The 20317-nt window shown below is 42.7% G+C and overlaps 1 protein-coding gene across 1 annotated transcript in view; it reads left to right on the plus strand.

Moving 5' to 3' along the window:
• Positions 1-401: 401 nt before the first annotated feature.
• JCAD (junctional cadherin 5 associated) overlaps positions 402-20317 on the plus strand; it is a 71555-nt gene continuing 51639 nt past the window's right edge. The window contains exons 1-2 of the mRNA XM_023548811.2: positions 402-465; positions 3227-3289. The gene's annotated coding sequence lies outside the window, so the exon portion shown is untranslated. The remainder of the gene's footprint in view (positions 466-3226; positions 3290-20317) is intronic.

The raw sequence follows: 20317 nt of genomic DNA on the forward strand, positions 1-20317 counted from the left end.
AAACTCCCCAAGCCCAAGTGACAGGAAACGAGAGGGGAGTGGACAGGCCACCTGTGCCTTCCCCAAGACCCAAGAGGCGGGGAGGGCGGCCCGCGCACGTCTCTGGGCTCCCCTACCGCCCTCCCGCGGAGAGAGCTGGAGCTCCCGGCCAACGCAGCGGGGCCCGGGAGGTGGGCGGGCGGTAGGCGGGGTCGGGGCGATGGGTGGGGCCGATGGCGGCGGCTCCGGACGGCTCGGCAGCAGGGGCGGGGAGATGGGCGGGGCGATGGGCGGGACCGGAGGCGTTGGCTCCGGGCATGCTCGGCAGCGGGGGCGGGTCGTGGGCGGGGCCGGGGCGGTGGGCGGGGCCGGCGGCGGCGGCTCCGGGCATGCTCCGCAGCGGTGGCTGCAGGCGGGCGGGTCGCGCTGGTCCCCGGCCGGCCGGAGCGGCGGCGGCGGCGCTGGGCAGCATGAGGGAACCGCTCGGTAAGTCCCAGCGTCTCTCGTCCTAACTGACTTCCACCCTCCATTTGACCCCCACCGACGGCGCTTCGCGGGCCTCGCCCGCAGCCTCCGGCGCTTTCCCCAACTTCTGCAGCCCAGGATTTTGCTCCTTCCCTCCCCTTCCTCAGGGCTGGGGGGTGTCAGGTCGCACCCACCCAGAGCCCCCGCGCGGTGCCCCAGCTCGGCAGTCGGCCACGGTGGGCCCCCGGCGCCCGCAGCTGTGGGGTGGGGGCGTCTGCTGTGTTGGGGAGGGGAGTCCCCCGCCCTCAGGTGCCCATCCCAGGGCGGGGGGACGGGGGTCCCCGGCCCCCACGGTCGCTCCGCGGACCGCCGCTGGCGTTGGCGCTCGCGTCGCCCCTCCGCGCGGGGAGGGCCCTGGAGGGCGGGGTCGCTCCCTGTCGGAGCCGCCCCCCCCCGCAGCCCCGGGTCCAGCCAGCCTACTCTCTCGCCTGCGCGCCGCCACTTCGCTGACATCTCCACCCCAGGAAGTGTCATGACAGCCGGTCCTTGGAGTCCCCGTGGCCCCCCGGTTCCCACGCCAGCCAGGGAAGCCGTGCGGCCGGCAGCCGGGACCTGCGCGCGGGGCGTTGGAGCCGCCTGTCTCCGCGCGGACCCCTGGTGGCCGCGCCCTGGGCGGGGCTGGGCGGTCAGTGCCCGGCCCCGCGCGCGCCCACAGTCCCGCGGGTTAGAGCTGGGATTAGGGCGCTAATCGCTCTGTGCCTCCCAGCGAGTGCCCGGTGCAACTCGGCCGCGCGGCTGCCTGTGGTTGTTTAAAAATAAAAGGGGGTGGATGGGGAGAACGGCCTGAAAGTGCTGTAAATCCCGTTAATCAGCTCGTTTACGGGATCTGGAGCATGCCGGCGGTCTTGGCTCTTAGATCCCCGCGAGTACCGCTCCGATTCCCCCTATTCTCTATCTCAGTGATTTCACCATGAAATGCCAGGGTTTTCCTGCGCGCCCAGACCACAGCCGCCGCTCAGCACCTACAGTTAAAAGCGCGGCTCTGGCTCTTCGTCACTGGCAATGGAAGCTGAGCGCCTCGGATTCTTCTGGGGGTTTGAAACTGAAGCTGTGATTTCACTGCTGTAGAAAAATAAAAAATAGAACAAGAACTTTACGCCAGCACAACCTGTGCACGCCCTAGTCCTTGCACGCCCCCACTTTCTAGGATCAGAGAATTTGGGGGAATTAGCTTAGGCAAATCTATCTGCCAGCACCACCACCTACTCCACCATCTCCCTCACCAAGTCCCATTGCCTGGCTCTGCCTTAGGGAGAGGGGTGGGGCAGTGTGGACCACACAGCTCCAAGGTTTTTCGTGCCCCTGACAATCTAAAGTGATGTTTCTCCCACGCTTTGTGTTTTCCTGCTCTGATTTTTGTCTTTTCAAATTTGCAAAGAATAGGCATCTCAGGGATTTGGGGTGAGGGTGGGAAAATGGGGGAATCCTGAGAGGGGTGGGTGGTGGGATTTCAGGCCCTGAGAAATGCTCTGACAAAAATAGCAGACTTCACAGTGTAAACTGAGTGGTCAGGGGCTGTCCAGGTAAAATTTAAGAAGAACTGGGCTTTATGTGAGTAGTTTAGGGTTTAAGATGACTGGATTAAGGCCATTCAGCAAGGCAAGGGCATGTAAAGTATTTTTTGAAATCATACCCCGATTCTGTTTCTTGAGACTTGGATTGGAACTTGGGAGCTTGGTAATTCATTTGGCTTTCTAGAGTGTTCTGTGGGTTTGGATTTAATTGTTTACCTTGATAAACCCACTGCCTTCGAGTCGATTCTAATTCATAGTGACCCTGTAGATATTAGTGTCTAATCTTAGCCACCATCTAAACAAGCTCCCTGAGGGTTCTTCAGTGTTTCCCTGGGCAGGCAGCATGTAGCAAACTGTTTTAACTCTGGCTGGAGTGGGCAAGCAAATATTTGTTGAACAGAGGCCTTTAATCTGCTGAGCTTTCCTTGGGCGAAACTTCACCCTTTGCTGCAGAGACTGGAAGGTCAGGCCCTTGGCGAGAACCAAGGGATTTAGGAGGATTGGGTGGGTGGAGGAAGCTTGTTTCAGGAAAAGAAAAAAAAAAAAAGAAGTTTGTGTTTCCACCCCCTTGGAACATAATTTAAGATGTCTGAGTATCCACATGCTTTGGAGGGCTTGACAAGCTGATCAGAGTTTATCTCTTAACCCATCTGAGTGGTCACAGATTCTGGTATTGTTCAGTAGCTACAAAATTTAACTGGAGATCAGGAGTGAACAAGGAAAATAAACAAGGACCGATTTTTCAGTAAAAAGGAAAAAAAGCAAACATGGTAAGAACATGGGGGTCTAATAAAAAAAAAAGGCAGTTTAAAAAATGAATCCTGGAAATACTATCAGTAAGTAAAGAACTCCCAGGATTCTGTGGTTCTCCCACGTTCTCATTGTACTTGCTGCAAGAGCCCGGTAGTTTGGGAGGGCAGTAAACACAGCCAACTGTCCTGCAAGAGTCCAGAGTTTGTTTTAATGAGCTTGGCCAGACTCCATGCTAATTAATCCAGAGAGAGTTTAGAACACAGAGTTTAGAGTGAAACAATTGTTCTGTTGTGGTTTTTATTTTGATAAGCAACGACTATCTCTGAAATCCTCTGGCCCTAATGCTGAACCCATTACTGCAGTTTATTTGGTTTTTAACAGATGTTGTTTTTCACCGTTAGGATGGAAAGGGTTATCTCGCTCATTAAAACCTTGCTATTGTGCTTTGTTTCAAGGGTCTGCTGACTTCAGGAATGTCGAGGGCCCCTCACTGGCGAAAACCAGCCGTCCAAGGAAGGGTAGGTCTGTCTTCCAGTACTTTGATATAGCCCTTAAACACTAAAAGTCGTTCAGATAATACCGGAAACCCCAGAATACTAAAACTTCATTTATCTTGTTTTGCATTTGGGTTATTACCTTTATTTTCTTTACGTATATTTTTCAACAACTTTCGGTAGAGAGTATGGTTGGCTACATTGGCAAAGATTTATTATCAGACAACCACATATCTTATAGTTGGCTTATTGGTTATCTATTTAGAGCTTACCTATTACGCGTGTTTCCTCTGTATGTAGATGAAAGAATTTAGATACTTTTATGAAGGGACACCAAGAATATTTCATAGAGCAGGGAAAATAGCAAGTACATGTATAGGAAAAATAGTTGGAGAAATAGAAACCTCACTGTTAACTGGTGGCTATCTCTTGGTAGACTGGGATTCCTGGGAACTTTTACTTTTTGCTTAAGTAATGAACTTTGCAGTGTTTACTTTTGGAATAACTTTGTATGAATTTTGTAATTTGAAAATTAATAAGAATATAAAAATTATGTGAAATAATTTAAACTGTCCCAGTTTTATAAGACCTTGACTGTTTTATTCTAAAGAGATTTAAAAACAAAACCAAAACTAGTGAAAGTTTAGTAGAATATTTTAGAAAACTTTACATGTGGTCCTTGACATACATGATGATAAAACCAAACCAAACTGATTGCCATCAAATTGATTCTGATTCATAGCAACTCTATAGGACAGAGTAGAACTGCTCCATAGGGTTTCCAAGGAGCCACTGGTGGATTTGAACTGCCGTCCTTTTGGTTAGCAGCCGTAGCTCTTAACCACTACGCCGTCTATATGATGATAATGGAATAAAATTCTAACCTATTATAAATTTTACAGTTATTATTGCAAATAGCCAAAAATCCCAGAAGATTTAAAAAAAAAAAACCTCATCCAATTTCTGTCCTTTCTTTAATGACTTCTAATCTTTCAGAAATGTTAATGAGGTACTTAGGGCCTCATAAAAATGGGATGAGGAAGCCAAACCAATAATTGTGTGATACAGAATTTAGAGTCGAACGAGAAAGCAGGAATGTGTGTGTATTCACGTAAGTTGTGGGGAGAAAAGCAAAAAAGAGGAGTTAGAAGAAATACTGTTTATGAAAAAAGTAAAGGGCATAATACTGGGCATTTTCCCTCTTTGCTGTCTTTTTGCATCAATGTCTTAACCCTGACCCAATCCAGCAAGATTAGCATTCGAGGATCTTAGACCCAAGTTTCTCGTCTCTCTCTCTCTCTTTTTTTTGGTCACCTTTAAGAAATCTAACTTGGTGATGGATGGATGCCCTATTAAAATGATGACTTCACAGATTAAATATGCTTTATTATGAGATTTTTAACAGCTTTTGGGCCCTGGCAGCACTGCTTTTTGCCCTGTGGTATGGGAACAACGGTCTGTAAGAACTTATTGTCCCAGGACTTCAACTGGAACTGTGGAGTTGCTTTATTTAATCATTAAGACTGAAAAGGGAAATGGCAATCCTATTGCTCATAATAAAATACGCAGTTCTCCCGTTTAAAAAAAAAAAAAAAAAAGCTGTAGGAAGCATCAAAAATCCATGTATCAGCAACCTACTTAGTTCTGGCTTGTTTTATGTCTTGGCTATTTACCTCTTGTATAAAGAAAGTACTTTGTTAAATATTAATCATAACATTAGACCTAAACGTTGTCAGTTGAAGAGCTATTTACACCAAACTGCCAACAATTTAAGAAACCAATTACATCTTAAGTATGGAATGTCAGTGAATACAACTTAGAAGTTGTAAATTTTTTAGAGGAGTGACAGTGTCTAATCAAGACCTTTAGAATACTGTCTGAAATTTTGCATTAGTTTTTTGCAAGCAGCAAAAAAATTCTAGGCTTACTAGGAACAGGTTAAGATTTTCTATAGCAAATAAGATGCGTTTACTATATACAGGAACTTATGTAATTAGCTATTCATGTATTATTTTCTTCAGGGTTGTTTGTCAGTTGTCAATGAGTCTTCCAAATACGTAGTATATTTTCAAAGACATATTTTCCTAATCCCACCTAGGCAATTCTTTCTTTTTAAATGCCCCCCTCCCCCATGATGAAATAACATTAGTTTAAATTATACCAAATTGTCAGTATTTGATCATTTTTGACCTAGTACATTTCAGGGCAAACAACAAAAAACCAAACCAGTTGCCATCCATTCAATTCCGACTCATAGCAACCTCCTAGGGTTTCCAAGGCTTTAAATCTCTATGGAAGCTGACTGCCACATCTTTCTCCTGTGGAGGTGCTGGTGGTTTCAAACTTCTGACCTTCCTGTTAGCAGTCAATTGCCAGAGTATGGTAAAATACAGTAAAGTCTAAAGGAAAAAAAAAAAAAAAACAGTCTGATAACACTGCTCATATTTTGGCGTGTTTCCTTTTAGTGTCCCCCACCCCATGCCTCTGTGTGTGTCTGCATGTGCACATGCACATGTCAGTATATATACTTGTATATGTGTATATATGTATATGTGTATTTATGTATGAAATTGGGATCACATGGAATCTACTGTTTTGTAGCCTGTCCTAATTATTTAACATGGTATTGTGAACACTTCCCTGTTCCATTATGTATTTGAAACAGTAATTTTATACATGTGTACATATTATAGTCTACCTTCTGAATATATCAGAATTTTTTAAACCATCCCTTAAATGGATATTTAGTCTAATTTTCCATTATTAGAAATGAAACTTGGATAAGCATCTTTACATAAAATTGTATGTATCTGATTATTTCATTAGCGTGGATCCCAAGAAGTAAAATTACTAGTTCACAAGATTTCAAAAAATTTTAAGATTTTATTATATATTAATAATTTTTGAGGAAGAAAATTATTTCCTTAAAGGAAACACCCAAACCCCCACGTTTGTACACCCACAAACAGGATAGCCCATGTAGCTCACCATAATAAATATTACTCTCTAAAAGCTTTAATAATTTGATAAGTGAATGATGGTATTTTGGTTTAATTTATATTACTTTGCTTATAGGTAAGGGTGAACTTTTTTTTTTCCATATTTATAATTGGGTGTTTGTTACTTTATTAATTTTCACTTCATATTCAGGGCAAATTTTTAAAAGGAGGGGAAGGTCTAGCTGATTTAATGAGCTTATTAATATTTTGTTTCATCTCAATGTCTTAAGGAACCCTATAAGTATAAATATCAGAATAAAAAAATTATTTTTATACATGGAAAATAAAAAAAAAATTTTTTTTTTTTTGAGGAGAAAATGGTACTTGTCAAATAGCATTCACTCATTTGTCTCAACCTCTAGTGATGAGAGTATCCCTAACTGAAATAACACCACTTAGACCGTAACAGAAACCCTGGTGGTGTAGTGGTTAACAGCTACGCCTGCCAACCAAAAGGTCAGCAGTTCGAATCTACCAGGCACTCCTTGGACACCCTATGGGCACGGGTTTGTGTCTTTTTTTGTTTGATTGTTTGTTTTAGACCTTAAGATCCATAAGGGAAGGTGTTGGTTGCATCTCATCTGTCTTTACATTCCCTAGCACAGAGCTCAGTGCCTCGCACATCCAGTGCAAAACACGTCCTTTGATCAATTTAAGTTGGAAGGAGTGTGCAGCACCTACTTCCTTGGCCTGACTCCCCTGCCCACCCCAGCCCCCCAGTCCTTGCCTCCTCCTCAGCCCTGTGGCTGTTCGGCTCTGTTCTCCTGGTTGGCCTCTGCAGGGTGCTAATGAGGCCAAGGTCAGAGATTCTATCTTCCTGTGACCTATTTAGCTTTGTTCTGTGTCGGGACCACAAGCTGTACTCTCTTTGCTGTGGCCAGCTGTCTTAGAAAGATATGTTGTTCATCATAATGGAGAACACACTAGAGAGAGTGGGTAGATTTCTACAGCTAGGGGAACTCTAAAGAACCTCTGGTTCAGCCTTCTCATTTTCCTCTTTCAGGACTGAGGTCCAAAGGGGTTCTCTCCTTTTCTCTTGTGTGGCACCTCAGGCTCAACTCAACCCAACAGATATATAGGTGGAGAAACAGAAATTCATTCCTACAATGAGGAGGGTGGACGAGTCAACTCCATGTTTAGATGCTACAGGATTGTTAATAACTTCCTAAATTTGCAGTCCTTTTCATTTGAACATAAATGATACATCCACTATTTAAAGAATAAAGAAGTCTGCCACACAGTAGGATTACTTTAAGCGGTATCATTCAGGTTCTTTGGAAGGGACAAATAATTTATCTTTGATAAAAATCCATATGACAGTGATTTTGGAAAAAGGAAACTTTGTCAGAGTAGCCTGGTTAAAGCAAAATTAAATTACCTATGATCCTCTCAAACCCGTAAGTATTTCCTCTTTCTGTATTTCTCTCAGTGAAATGACCATTACTCCAGTCACCAAGGTGAAAACCATTGTAATTCTTCCCTTGAAAATTACTCTTTTGTTCCTTTTTCCCTCTTTTCCCTGTACAGTACAGTATAAGGGGCTTTTAACTACTTGGCCTCCCTTATTTCCTTGCTCTAATCACTTTCCTTCTATGCTTTCCTGCCAGATTCATCTTAAAGCAACTTTCTCTTGCCCAAACCCTTTTGTGGTTTACCATTGTCTACTCAAAGTCCAAATTGTATTAATATTGCAGATAAGAGTCGCTATTTCTATATATTTTTTTCTTTCAAAAAAATTTTTTTTATGTGGCTGTTACTCATTGCTCCCCGACTTATCATAGATGTAGTTTATTTGTTTTTCAGCTTCACACAACAAATTCAGGGGTAGCTGCATGTTACCAACGAAGAGCCTGAAACCCAAGGTCTGCTGCAGGTCACAAAGCAATTGCATGGTATATTTGTGAAGTAATCATAGTTTTGAGTGTTTAAAAAATAATACTAGTGTTGCAGTCAAGACACTGCCCTCAAGTGAGGCATCAACCCTTGTATATCTGTGTGTGTGTCTGTATGTGTGTAAGGAAAGAAGTCAACTCGAAGAGCCACCCCAGTCCCAGAAAATAAAGAATTCTTTTCCTTTTTGGTACACAGTTTTTATTTTACTGCCACCATTGTTTCAGTCTTTTCATGTTTATATTTGTGCATTATTTGGAAAATTAGGAAACTTTTTGTTGCTGCTAAGGAAGGAAATAGATGGGTAATCCTAAAATAGTAGCATGTGCTTTGAAGCTAGACAAATCTGGGTTCAAACCTTGGGTGGCTGCTTGGAAATCATATAACCTGAGATTCTCAGCCTCAGATTTGTTGTCTGGAAAATGGGCACAGTCATATCTGTATCAGCAAATTTTCTGGAGTATAAAATGAAATAAAGCATGCAAAGCAACTAATATAGTATTTGGCATATTTGAGGTACTCAATGGGTGGTTGCTATTATACCTTGCATGTATATTGCTATTCTGAGCTTATAGGGTAAGCTTTTCCATGTGATTTGTGTGTGTGTGTATATTTTTTTTGGGGGGGGGAGGGTGGTAGATTAACCATGAATTGGAGGATGGCCTTGGTGAACAGAGACCTGTGTGTCTACTGGCGAGCTATTTTGAACACTTGACAGCTTGTCATAAGCATTTTCAAGGGGGGCAAAAACTAAGGGTAGAACACAAACCTAGCGATGGCATGAAATCAATCAAACAAACAAAAGGCCTATCTGGAAAAACCTGACTTTTCAGCACCGTCATTCCTACACCGTCCTTTAAACCATCTAAATTAGAGATTGCATGCTAATAAGTATTTCTTTTTTGGTCTCATCCCATGAAAGGGTGATTTAAACTGTCCAACAGAGGTGAGCAAGAGAATTGTCACTGACCCTGTCTTCCCCCCCCGCCCCAGTTGAGTGTCACTCGTACTTTGATGCCTTCACTGCTTCTTCAAATACAAGTTCTAAAGGTTGTCAGTGTGTATTTTAATAACAGAAGACAGGAAAGCCCCCAAAAGTTTACATTTGTCTTAACTATTTTTTTCTGCAAATGTTGCACACTTGTCACAAAATCTACTACGAAAAGAGAATTTTTATAATTCCAGGCTTTCCTCTTTCTATATACCCCATTACAAAGTTTATTTTAATCAACAGCTTGTTTCGCATACCTCAATTTGGGCAATACCCAACGAGGGAAGGACACGGCTGGAGGCAGGTAAGAGGTTCTCTGAGTCAGGTGGCTGGGTCTAGCCCTGACTGCTCTCTAGTTGAACAAACATTACCACTCTCTTAGCTGTGTAGTGCTGCTATTAACAGAAGTACCACAAGTGGATCATTGCGTCTAGTTTTTGAGATAAGTGGCAGACCCATCCATTTTACAGATGAGAAAACTGAGGCTCACAAGTTAAGTAACCAGATAAAAGTCACCTAGCAAGTAGAAGAGCCAGGGTTTTCGGTTTCCAAGTCCATGGTATGTTTACTGTACTCTGTCTCCTCTCTCTGTGTGTATGTAGGAGAAAGACTTAAGTAACTTCCACCTGAGATGAGAAGATGCTGTTTAATATACATTGTGGTTCAGTGGTAGAATTCTTGCCTTCAATGCAGGAGTCCTGGGTTTGATTCAGGCCAATGTACTTCCTATGTAAAACAGTACAGTGGTACGGTGGCTAAGCATTCGGCTGCTGTGCAAAAGATTGACAGTTTGAATCTGCCAGCTGCTCCTTGGAAACCTTGGAAACCCTGCTGGCATAGTGGTTACGAGCTAAGACTGCTGAAAGGTCAGCAGTTCAAATCCACCAGATGCTCCTTGGAAACTCTATGGGGCAGTTCTATTCTGTCCTATAGGGTCGCTATGAGTCGAAATCAACTCGATGGCAACAGGTTTGGTTTTTTTGGTTTTACCCGTCTCTCAGTGGAGGCTTAGGTATTGCTGTGATGCCGAACAGGTTTCAGCAGAGCTCCCAGACCAAGGTGGACTAGGAGAAAAGGCCTGGTGATTGATTTCCGAAAAACCAGCCACTGAAAACTCTATGGATCACAACGGTTCGGTCTTGTGCATGGGGTTGCCATGAGCTGGGGGCCAGCTGAACAGCAGCTAACAACAACAACCAGTCAGAGAAATAGATCCCTAAGGATACATATCTCGTTTACTGGATTGTCAGTGTTTATCGTGCTGGTAGAGTTTTAAAATTGCCATATGATTTTTTTTTTTTAATGGTGGACTTATTCTATGAATATATGGATTAGCAAATAACAAGAAAACCTGAAAAGAAAAATAGTGAAGCCAAAAGGGGGAAAAAAAAAAGCTGCCACCTGGCTTTCTCAAACCAAAGAGGAAGAGAGAATAGAAGTCTCAGCATTGAAGATCCAAGTAGTTTCAAGGGATTTCAGGTTTCCCTTTTGCTTCAGCAGTTTGGGTTTATCTGACAGCCGGTGAAACAGTGGTTAGAGGCTTTGGGGTGCCAAGGCCCTAGTAAGCTGTAGGTAAAGTGAGGCAGGAAGCAGAAGACAGCACTTTGCCTTAAGGAGATTGATTTCTTTTTATGCTATGCTCTCAGAACTCTGAAAGTAGCTTCGGTTAGTAGCTGGGAATTTTCTTGGAAATGATAGACTAGCCACGTTTGCTATAGAGAACGGAGCAGTGAACTTGTTAGACGAAGGAGTTTCTCACAGGTCGATGGGATCTTTGAACCTGAAAACTGTTTCGGAGATCATCTGGTTCACCCGCCTGACTATCGCAGGAATGACTTCTGTATCAGTGATTTTCGAACTCTAAGTGGGGACCCACTAGTGGATCATGAAATTTGTTTAGTGAGTGGTGACCATCATTTTTAAAAAATTAAATAGAACAGAAAACAGGACAGTGCATTTCAGGCTGTAAAGGTAAAATATTTTTCATTTAATGTCTCAGTTGATGTGTGTGTACACACCTACATCGGGTTGCTATAAAAACAAAAAAGTTTAGTATCCACAGTTACCTGAACAAACCAGTTGTTGTCCAGTCGATTCTGATTCATGACACCCCCATGTCTATCAGAGTAGAACTGTGTTTTCCGTAGCTCATTTTCTGGAAATAGATCACCAGGTCTTTCTTCCAAGGTGCCCCTGGGTGGACTTGAACCTCTGACCTTTCGGTTAGCAGCCAAGTGTGTTAGCTGTTTGCACCACCCAGGGACAGTGACTGTAACCTCTGTTTAAGAATCTCCTGGGTAGCGCGCTCACTGTTTTCAGAGGTAGACCCGACCTTGGTAGACTGTGCTGTTAAAGTATTTGTTCTTATGTGAAGCTTAAATGTTTCCTCTGCATTAGTGTAAAAGAAGATATTGCCCATTAGATATTTAAGTTGGTAAAGTGGGGCCATTTGTCTTTTGTAGTTGTATCCTTGCTCAGCCAATACCAGAACTTTCTTGCTTATCTGAGATTATATCTAGGCATCCACACTATCTTGGCCAGTCTCCTAGATGTTTTACTGAGTATGTGATACAGTGGAGTAGGAAAAAGTAAACATAGTGAAGAAAAAAGTTCTTAACTGGCTGGAAAATTATACTTACAAGGTGATCTTACAGCAAAGCCTGGAGGTAGAGCATTTTTGACTTAGAATTAATCTTCCAGAAGCCTTCTGTGGCCTCTTGGACAGGGTCCCTTACATGTCATCCTGTTCTTACCACTATCATCGTGCTGTGACGTCATGGACAGGTTGCGGGCTCCCTGCCACTAACAAATGTGTATGCTGTGTTTTCATTGCCTGTTTTCCAGTTGTCTCCTCAGCTAGACAATAAACTCCTCATGGGCAAGGAACATGTCTTATTCACTATTACAGTCTTAGTGCCTGGTGCTTTATCGGCACTCAGACTATGTGTTTTAAAGTTTGGAACTATATAAAAGAATGTTGTTCTAGGTGATCTCTTATGGAGGTTGAAATGTCCATTTACAAAAGACTAAATATGTGGGTGATGTAAAGCTGGCCTGAATTTGGAAATTGAAAGTAACCTACCAAATGATACGGAAGGAATTAGGAAATGGTCTAAACTACATGGTAAAAATTAGTACTAATGTGAAATCTTTCCATAAAGCAAGTAGCCCTTCAAAGACAAACTAGAACCATTGTTGCATAATAAGTCCATGATCTTATATATGCGTGGCGATTTGCACTTTTGCATATTCCTATGGGGCCTCAGGATGGCCTCGTGAGATGGGAAGATAGTGATATCCCATTTCGCAGATCAGAAAACTGAGGCTTGGTGAGGTAAATGACCTACTCCAGGGGCCATAGCTAGGAGTGAGTGACAGGTGCTGTTGTTAGGTGCTATCCAATCGGTTCCAACTCATAGCAGCCCTGTGTACAGCAGAAGGAAACACTGCCTGGTCCGGCACCATCCTCACAATTCTTGCTATGTTTAAGCCCATTGTTGCAGCCACTGTGTCAGTTCTTCTGGTTGAAGGTCTTTTTCACTGACCCTCTACTTTACCAAACGTGATATCCTTCTCCAGGGACTGGTCCCTCCTGATAACATGTCCAAAGTATATGACACAAAGTCTCGCCATCCCCACTTCCAAGGAGCACTTTCATGTACTTCTTCCAAGACACATTTGTTTGATTCTTCTGGCAGTCCATGTTATATTCAGTATTCTTCACCAACATCATAATTCAAATGCATCAATTCTTCTTCAGTCTTCCTTATGCATTGTCCAGCTTTCACATGCATATGAGGTGATTGAAAATATCATGGCTTGGGTCAGATGCACCTTAGGCTCAAAGTAACATCTTTGATTTTCAACACTTTAAAGAAATCTTTTGCAGCAGATTTGGCCAATGCAATAACTTGTTTGATTTCTTGACTGCTGCTTCCACGGGTGTTGATTGTGAATCCAAGTAAAATGAAATCCTTGACAACTTTAGTCTTTTCTCTTTTTATTGTGAAGTTGCTTATTAAGCAAATTGTGAGGATTTTTGTGTTCTTTATGTCGAAGTGTAATCCGTACTGAAGGCCGTGGTCCTTAATCTTCATCAGTAAGTGCTTCAAGTCCTTTTCACTTTCAGCAAGCAAGGTTGTGTCATCTGCACATTGCAGGTCGTTAATGAATCTTCCTCCAGTTCCGATGCCACATTCTTCTTCATGTAGTCCAGCTTCTTGGATTATTTGCCCAGCATACAGATTGAAAAAGTATGTGAAAGAATACAAACCCTGATGCACACCTTTCCTGATTTTAAACCACAAAATATCCCTTTGTTCTGTTTGAATGACTGCCTTGTGGTCTATGTACAGGCTCCTCATGAACACAATTAAGTGTTCTGGAATTCCCATTCTTCGCAATGTTATCCGTAATTTGTTATGACCCACACAGTCGAATGCCTTTGCACAGTCAATAAAACACAGGTAAACATCTTTCTGGTATTCCCTGCTTTCAGCCAAGATCCATCTGACATCAACAATTGTATCCCTCCTTCTATGTCCTCTTCAGAATCTGGTTTAAATTTCCCGTGGTTCCTTGTCGATCTATTGCTCAACCACTTTTAAATTATCTTTGGCAAAATTTTACTTGCGTGTGATATTAATGATATTGCTTGCTAATTTCCGCATTCTGTGATATCACCTTTCTTTGGAGTGGGCACAAATATGGATCTCTTCCTGTTGGTTGGCCAGTTAGCTGGCCACATTTCTTGGCATAGATGAATGAGCACTTCCAGTGCTGCATCCATTTGTTGACACATCTCAATTGGTATTCCGTCAATTCCTGGAGCCTTGTTTTTCCCCAGTGCCTTCAGTGCAGCTTGGACTTATTTCTTCAGCACCATAGGTTCTTGATCATATACTACCTTGTGAGTGATTGAATGTTGACCAGTTCTTTTTGGTACAGTGACTCTGTGTGTTCCTTCCATCTTTTTTTGATGCTTGCTGTGTTGTCCAATATTTTGCCCATAGAATCCTTCAGTATTGCAACTTGAGGCTTGAATTTTTCTTCTGTTCTTTCAACTTGAGAAATACCGAGCATGTTTTTCCCTTTTGGTTTTCTAACTCCAGGTCTTTGCACATTTCATTGTAACACTGCCTTCTCGAGCCACCCTTTGAAATCTTCAATTCTTTTACTTCATCATTTCTTCTTTTTGCTTTAGCTAGTCTACATTCAAGAGCGAGTTTCAGAGTCTTTTCTGACATTCATTTTGATCTTTTCTTTCTCTTTCCTCTTTTTAATGACCTTTTTGCTTTCTTTGTGTATGATGTCCTTGATGTCATCCCACAACTCATGTGGTGTTTAGTCATTTGTGTTCAGTGTGGCAAATCTATTCTTGAGCTGGGTTCTAAATTCAGGTGAGATATGCTCAAGGTCATGCTTTAGCTCTTGTGGATTTATTTTAATTTTGTTCAGCTTTAACTTGAACTTGTATATGAGCAATTGACGGTGTGTTAGTCAGTCCCTGGCCTTGCTCTGACTGATGATATTGAGCTTCTCCATCATCTCTTTGCACAGATGTTGTCGATTTGATTCCTTTGTTTTCCATCTGGCGAGGTCCGCGTGTATAGTCACCGCTTACGTTGTTGAAAAAGGTCTTTGCAATGAATAAGTCATTGGTCTTACACAATTCTATAATGAAATCTCCAGCATTGTTCCTGTCACCAAGGCCATATTTTCCAAATACAGATCCTTCTTCTTTGTTTCCAACTTTTGCCTCCAATCACCAGTAATTGTCAGTACATCTTGATTGCATGTTTGATCAATTTCAGGCTGCAGAAATTGGCAAAAATCTTCAATTTCCTCATCTTTGGCATTAGTGGTTGGTGGATAAATTGGAATAATAGTTGTATTTAGTGGTCTTACTTGTAGGCCTATGGATATTATCCTGTCACTGACAGCATTGTACTTCAGGATGGATCTTGAAAAGTTCTTTTTGGCTATGAATGCAATGCCATTTCTTTTCAATTTGTCATTCCTGGCATAGTACACCATATGATTGCTTGATTCAGAATGGCCAATACCAGTCCTTTTCAGCTCACTAATGCCTAGGTTAAAGATCTTTATGTGGTCCATTTCATTTTTGATGACTTCCAATTTTCCTAGATTCATACTTTGTACATTCCATGTTTTGATCATTAATGAATGTTTACAACTGTTCCGTCTCATTTTGAGTCATGCCACATCAGCTAACAAAGGTCCCGAATGCTTGACTCCATCTACATTCTTGAGGTTGACTCTGAGGAGGCAGCTTTTCTCCAGTCGTATTCTGAGTACCTTCCAACCTAAGGGACTCATCTTCCAGCACTATACCAGGCAGTGTTCCGCTGCTATTTGTAAGGTTTTCACTGGCCAGTTTTTTCAGAAGTAGACTGCCAGGTCCTTCTTCCAGTCTGTTTTAGTCTGGAAGCTCCACTGAAAACTGTCTACCATGGGTGGCCCTGCTAGTATTTGAAATACCGGTGACATAGCTTCCAGCATCACAGCAATACCTAGTCCTCTGCAGTATGATAAACTGACAGCATTTGTCAGCACTAGAGCTGGGATTAGAACCCAGGATCCCACCCAGTACTGTGCATTTTAACTATACATGCAACCAGGTTGTGAAGTGTAATGTTACAGTAACAGTCACGATAACTTACATTTTGTCAATTTTGGGGGTATGTGTACTCTGTACAGCAATCCTTTGAGTAAGTTAAAATGGGAATTATGAATACGCTATTTTTTTTTAATTAGGTAGTGGTTGGATAATAGAGTTAAATGCTGTTGATTTAGAAGGCTGGTATCTCAGATTGGAAACAGTTTATTTTTATTTACTCAAATGATTTATTTTTTGTTGTTGAAAACATACCCAGCAGAACATACACCCATTTAACAATTTCTACGTGTATAGTTCAGTATCACCGATTACTTTCTTCAGTTGTGCAACCATTTCCACCCTCCTTTTCTGAAATGTTCCTCCACCGTTATTATAAACTCACTGCCCTCTGAAGCTTCCTAGCTAACCTTGGAGAGAAACTTTAAAAGGGCTGTCCTTCTAGTCCAGGAACACTTTGAATGCCCATGTCCTCTCGGAGTCTCAGCATTCCCTCATGGGGGCTAATGTAATTGATGTGTTAGTGATGGGCAGCTTGCTACATCTTGAGGTAGCCCATTCCATCTTAAGTAGATAGAGATGCAGTGCAAAGCTGATGATAGTAAGGATTAGCACAAGCGTGGGATTGTCTGTTAGGGGAGGAGGTTAAAGTTAGTGTGGGTGTGGAGATGTTAGGATGGAGAAGGTAAGAGTGTAAGCCCAGGGATGAGAAGCCATCTATGAATTTGAATGGCGGCTAGGAAGGGGCTGCACTAGTGGGTTCTCCACTAGGGCTGTGGCTGTCCCCCACGTGCCTTCTCCCTGACCTGCCAGCTCTGTGCACTGTGGGCAGAGGCACTTGTACTTCCTACTGTTGTGTCCCACTGGCCTTTGAGAGATGAAAACAAATGAGTTTCCAACAGTTAAAACACTTTTCACCTTTAAGGTCATAGTGTGCCGTTTATGAGTTTAAATCATTTTTGAAAGATGTTTTTAGCTCCATGCCATTTAAGGTAGTATAATTATTGTGCAACCTTGTCCTTATTGGACCAACTTGCCTAGCCCCAGCGATTAAGTGCTCAACTACTGTACTAGCCGAAATGTTGCCAGTTCAGACCCAGCCATAGGCACCTCAGAAGACAGGTCTGGCGATCTACTTCTGAAAGATCACAGCCTTAAAAACTTTATGGAACAGCTCTACCCTGCACACGTAGAGTCATATGGGGGCACCAAGAGTCAAAATCAACTCAACGGCAACTAACATCATACATATTTTGTGGGGCAATTTCTTCTTTAACACCTTAACAAATGGACTGCATCACCAGCCAACTATGGGTTGGATTCTGGCCTGGTCCTTGGTGTGTTAGGCGTCCAGTTTGAATGCAGTGTAATTTGCTGTTCTTTTAAGAGCCTGAAGCATTAAGAGAGAGAAACTCTGTGTCTAAGGCCTAAACTGTGGTGTGGACTGCACGTGTGACACTGAGCCAGTGGGTCTAGGGACCTTGGCCTACCAAAAAACAAAAATACCAAACCTATTGCCATTGAGTCGATTCTCACTCATAGAGACCCTATGGGATAGAGTAGAACTTCCCTGCAGAGTTTCCAAAGAGCACCTGCTAGATTCAAACTGCCAACATTTTGGTTAGCAGATGAGCTCTTAACCAGTGCACCACCAGAATTCTGTTGCTCAGTGATTTCTTTACTCCTGGTGTAATTGTACCCAAAGTCTATTCTAGATGCCACCTCCCCCTCTCATACACATGTACACACAATTTATTTAATGAAGTCCTAATCATCCTTTAAAACCCAGGTCAAATATCACTTTCTTTCATCTGTGCATTTAGTTAGCGTTATTTATTGAAAGCATACTGTGAGAGAAGCTAGGGATATAGGATTGAACCAAACATCACGCTCGCATTCCATATGCCACAGCATTATCTACACGCCCCTCTTATAGGACCTGCATGTTGTTCGTAATAGGATTTCTTACCTCAACAGTAGTAGCCCAGTGACTTGCTCAGCCACACAAAAGAACAAGTGCTTGCTTCCCTGGCACTTCCATTTCTGTCTAAGGGAATGACCCAAGCCAGACAGCACTCTAAAAGACATAGCAGAAGACATGGGGCCAAGATGGCAGAATAGCCAGATGCTTCCTGTGATCCCTCTTACGACAAAGACCTGAAAAAACAAGTGAAATGATTATATTTATGACAGACTATGAGCCCTGAACATCAAAGGCAAAGTTAGAAAATGGACTCAGCGATGGGGAGGGAGAGACGGTTCAGAAGCGGAGAGGAGTTGCCAGACCTGAATTGCTGGGATTCCTCAGGCACCATTCCCAGGAGTGGGTGCAGCTGCCTGGTGGTAACATTTGGCCGCGGTTTCCTCAGGGAGAAGCAACCAGCTGCACAGCCCACTCACACCTCCGGAACCAGAGAAGAATAGTGCTCTTGGCAAAAGCTAAGTACTTGTGTATATTTTAACATGCCCCCAGCCTCCAAGCCAGCTTCAGTGGCTGTTGATTTTCCTGGGCCTGAGATAGGCCCTACTGAGCGCACTGAGCCATCCTCCTGGCCTTGGAGTAGGAATAAATTCACAATTGGGGGAAAAGATAATTTGCCAGCTCCACAAATCTGGGGAGCTCAGGACAGAAGCGGATCCTGTGCAGGCATAAACGGTCCGTGAACTTTGAATACCTTTCCCCCTGCATGGACCTCTGTGGGCCTATTATCAGGAGAATAGGCCCTTGTTGGCAGACTAACCATTTCAGCTGTGAGGTGAAGAGGTGGGTGTTTGATATTTGAAAACTGCTTTGCCTGTTGAGCAGGGTCCTCATCTACCCACATCAGGGTCCTAAGGACTGGTGGCTCCACTCAGATCACCCAGCCACCTGCAACAGAGGTCCAGGGATAACTTGTACCCCTTGGTCCTTACAAAAAAAGCATTGGGTGCCCATGGTCTGTCTGCAGAACACACCCACCTGTACACCCTAGGGTATAGGGACATGCTTTCCTCACAGACACTCAGGGGATGGTTCTCAGCCCCCTGCCTTGTTCAGAGTGTGACCCCTTGCTGCAGCCAGACACTGGTACCTACACCAATCACCCCTGCCACTCTAAGACTGTAGGACAGAGCCTGTACCACACACTTGATCAGTTATGTAGACACCTGAGCTGAATTCATATAAGAAAAGTGAATGGACTCCTAGACTGATATACCTGATAATAGCTCTAGCCATCTGGTGACAGGACGTCAGAGCTTCAAAGGTGAAAATAATCCAGCTAGCTCACTCACGCAACCCATTTTGGTATGTCAACACAAAACAAAGCAATAAGCCAGGATACAGTAAGCAAGCATGAAATAAACTAATACAATAACTTAAAGATGGCTCAGAGACAACAGTCAATATCAAGTCACATAAAGAAACAGACCATGATTGCCTCAACAAGCTCTCAGAACAAAGAATCAGTGGATCTTCCAGATGAAGGTACCTTGCTGGAATTACCGGATGCAGAATTCAAAAGATTAATATACAGAACTCTTCAAGACATCAGAAATGAAATTAGGAAGGAGATCAGGCAGTACGTAGAACAAACCAAGGAACACTCAGATAAAGTAGTTGAAGAAATTAAAAAGGTTATTCAAGAACATAATAAAAACTTTAATGAGCTGCAATAATCCATAGAGAGAGAGCAATCAGAAATTCCGAAGATTAACGATAAAACTACGGAATTAGACAACTCAATAGGAAGTCAGAGGAGCAGAATTGAGCAAGTGGAAGGCAGAATTGGTGAGCTTGAAGATGAAGCACTTGGCACCAATATATTTGAAAAAAAAAATCAGATAAAAGAATTAAAAAAAATGAAGAAACCCTAAGAATCATGTGGGACTCTATCAAGAGAAATAACCTATAAGTGATTGGAGTACCGGAACATGGAGGGATAACAGAAAATACAGAGAGAATTGTTGAAGATTTGTTGGCAGGAAACGTCCCTGATATCGCGAAAGATGAGAATGCTCCTCGAACTCCACATAAGGTAGATTCTAAAAGAAAGTCACCAAGACATAATCAAACTTACCAAAGCAAAAGATAAAGAGAGAATTTTAAGAGCACCTAGGGATAAACGAAAAGTCACCTACAAAGGAGAGTCAATAAGAGTAAGCTCAGACTACTTGGCAAAAACCATGCAGGCAAGAAGGCAATGGGGAGACTTATATAAAGCATTGATGGGGAAAAAAATTGCCAGCCAAGAATCATATATCCAGCAAAACTTTCTCTCAAATATGAAGGTGAAATTAGGATATTTCCAGATAAACAGAAGTTTAGGGAATTTGTAAAAAACAAACCAGAACTACAAGAAATACTAAAGGGAGTTCTTTGGTTAGAAAATCAATAATATCAGGTATCAACCCAGGACTAGAACATAGGACAGATCAATTAGAGGTAAACCCAGACAGGGAAACCACAAAAATAAATCAAGATTAAAAAAAAAAACAAAACGCTCAGAACAGGGAAACAGCGATGTTATGTAAAAGAAGACAACATTAAAACAATA

The sequence above is a fragment of the Loxodonta africana genome, chromosome 4, assembly GCF_030014295.1.
Source record: "Loxodonta africana isolate mLoxAfr1 chromosome 4, mLoxAfr1.hap2, whole genome shotgun sequence".
In the NCBI taxonomy this organism is placed as follows: domain Eukaryota; kingdom Metazoa; phylum Chordata; class Mammalia; order Proboscidea; family Elephantidae; genus Loxodonta; species Loxodonta africana.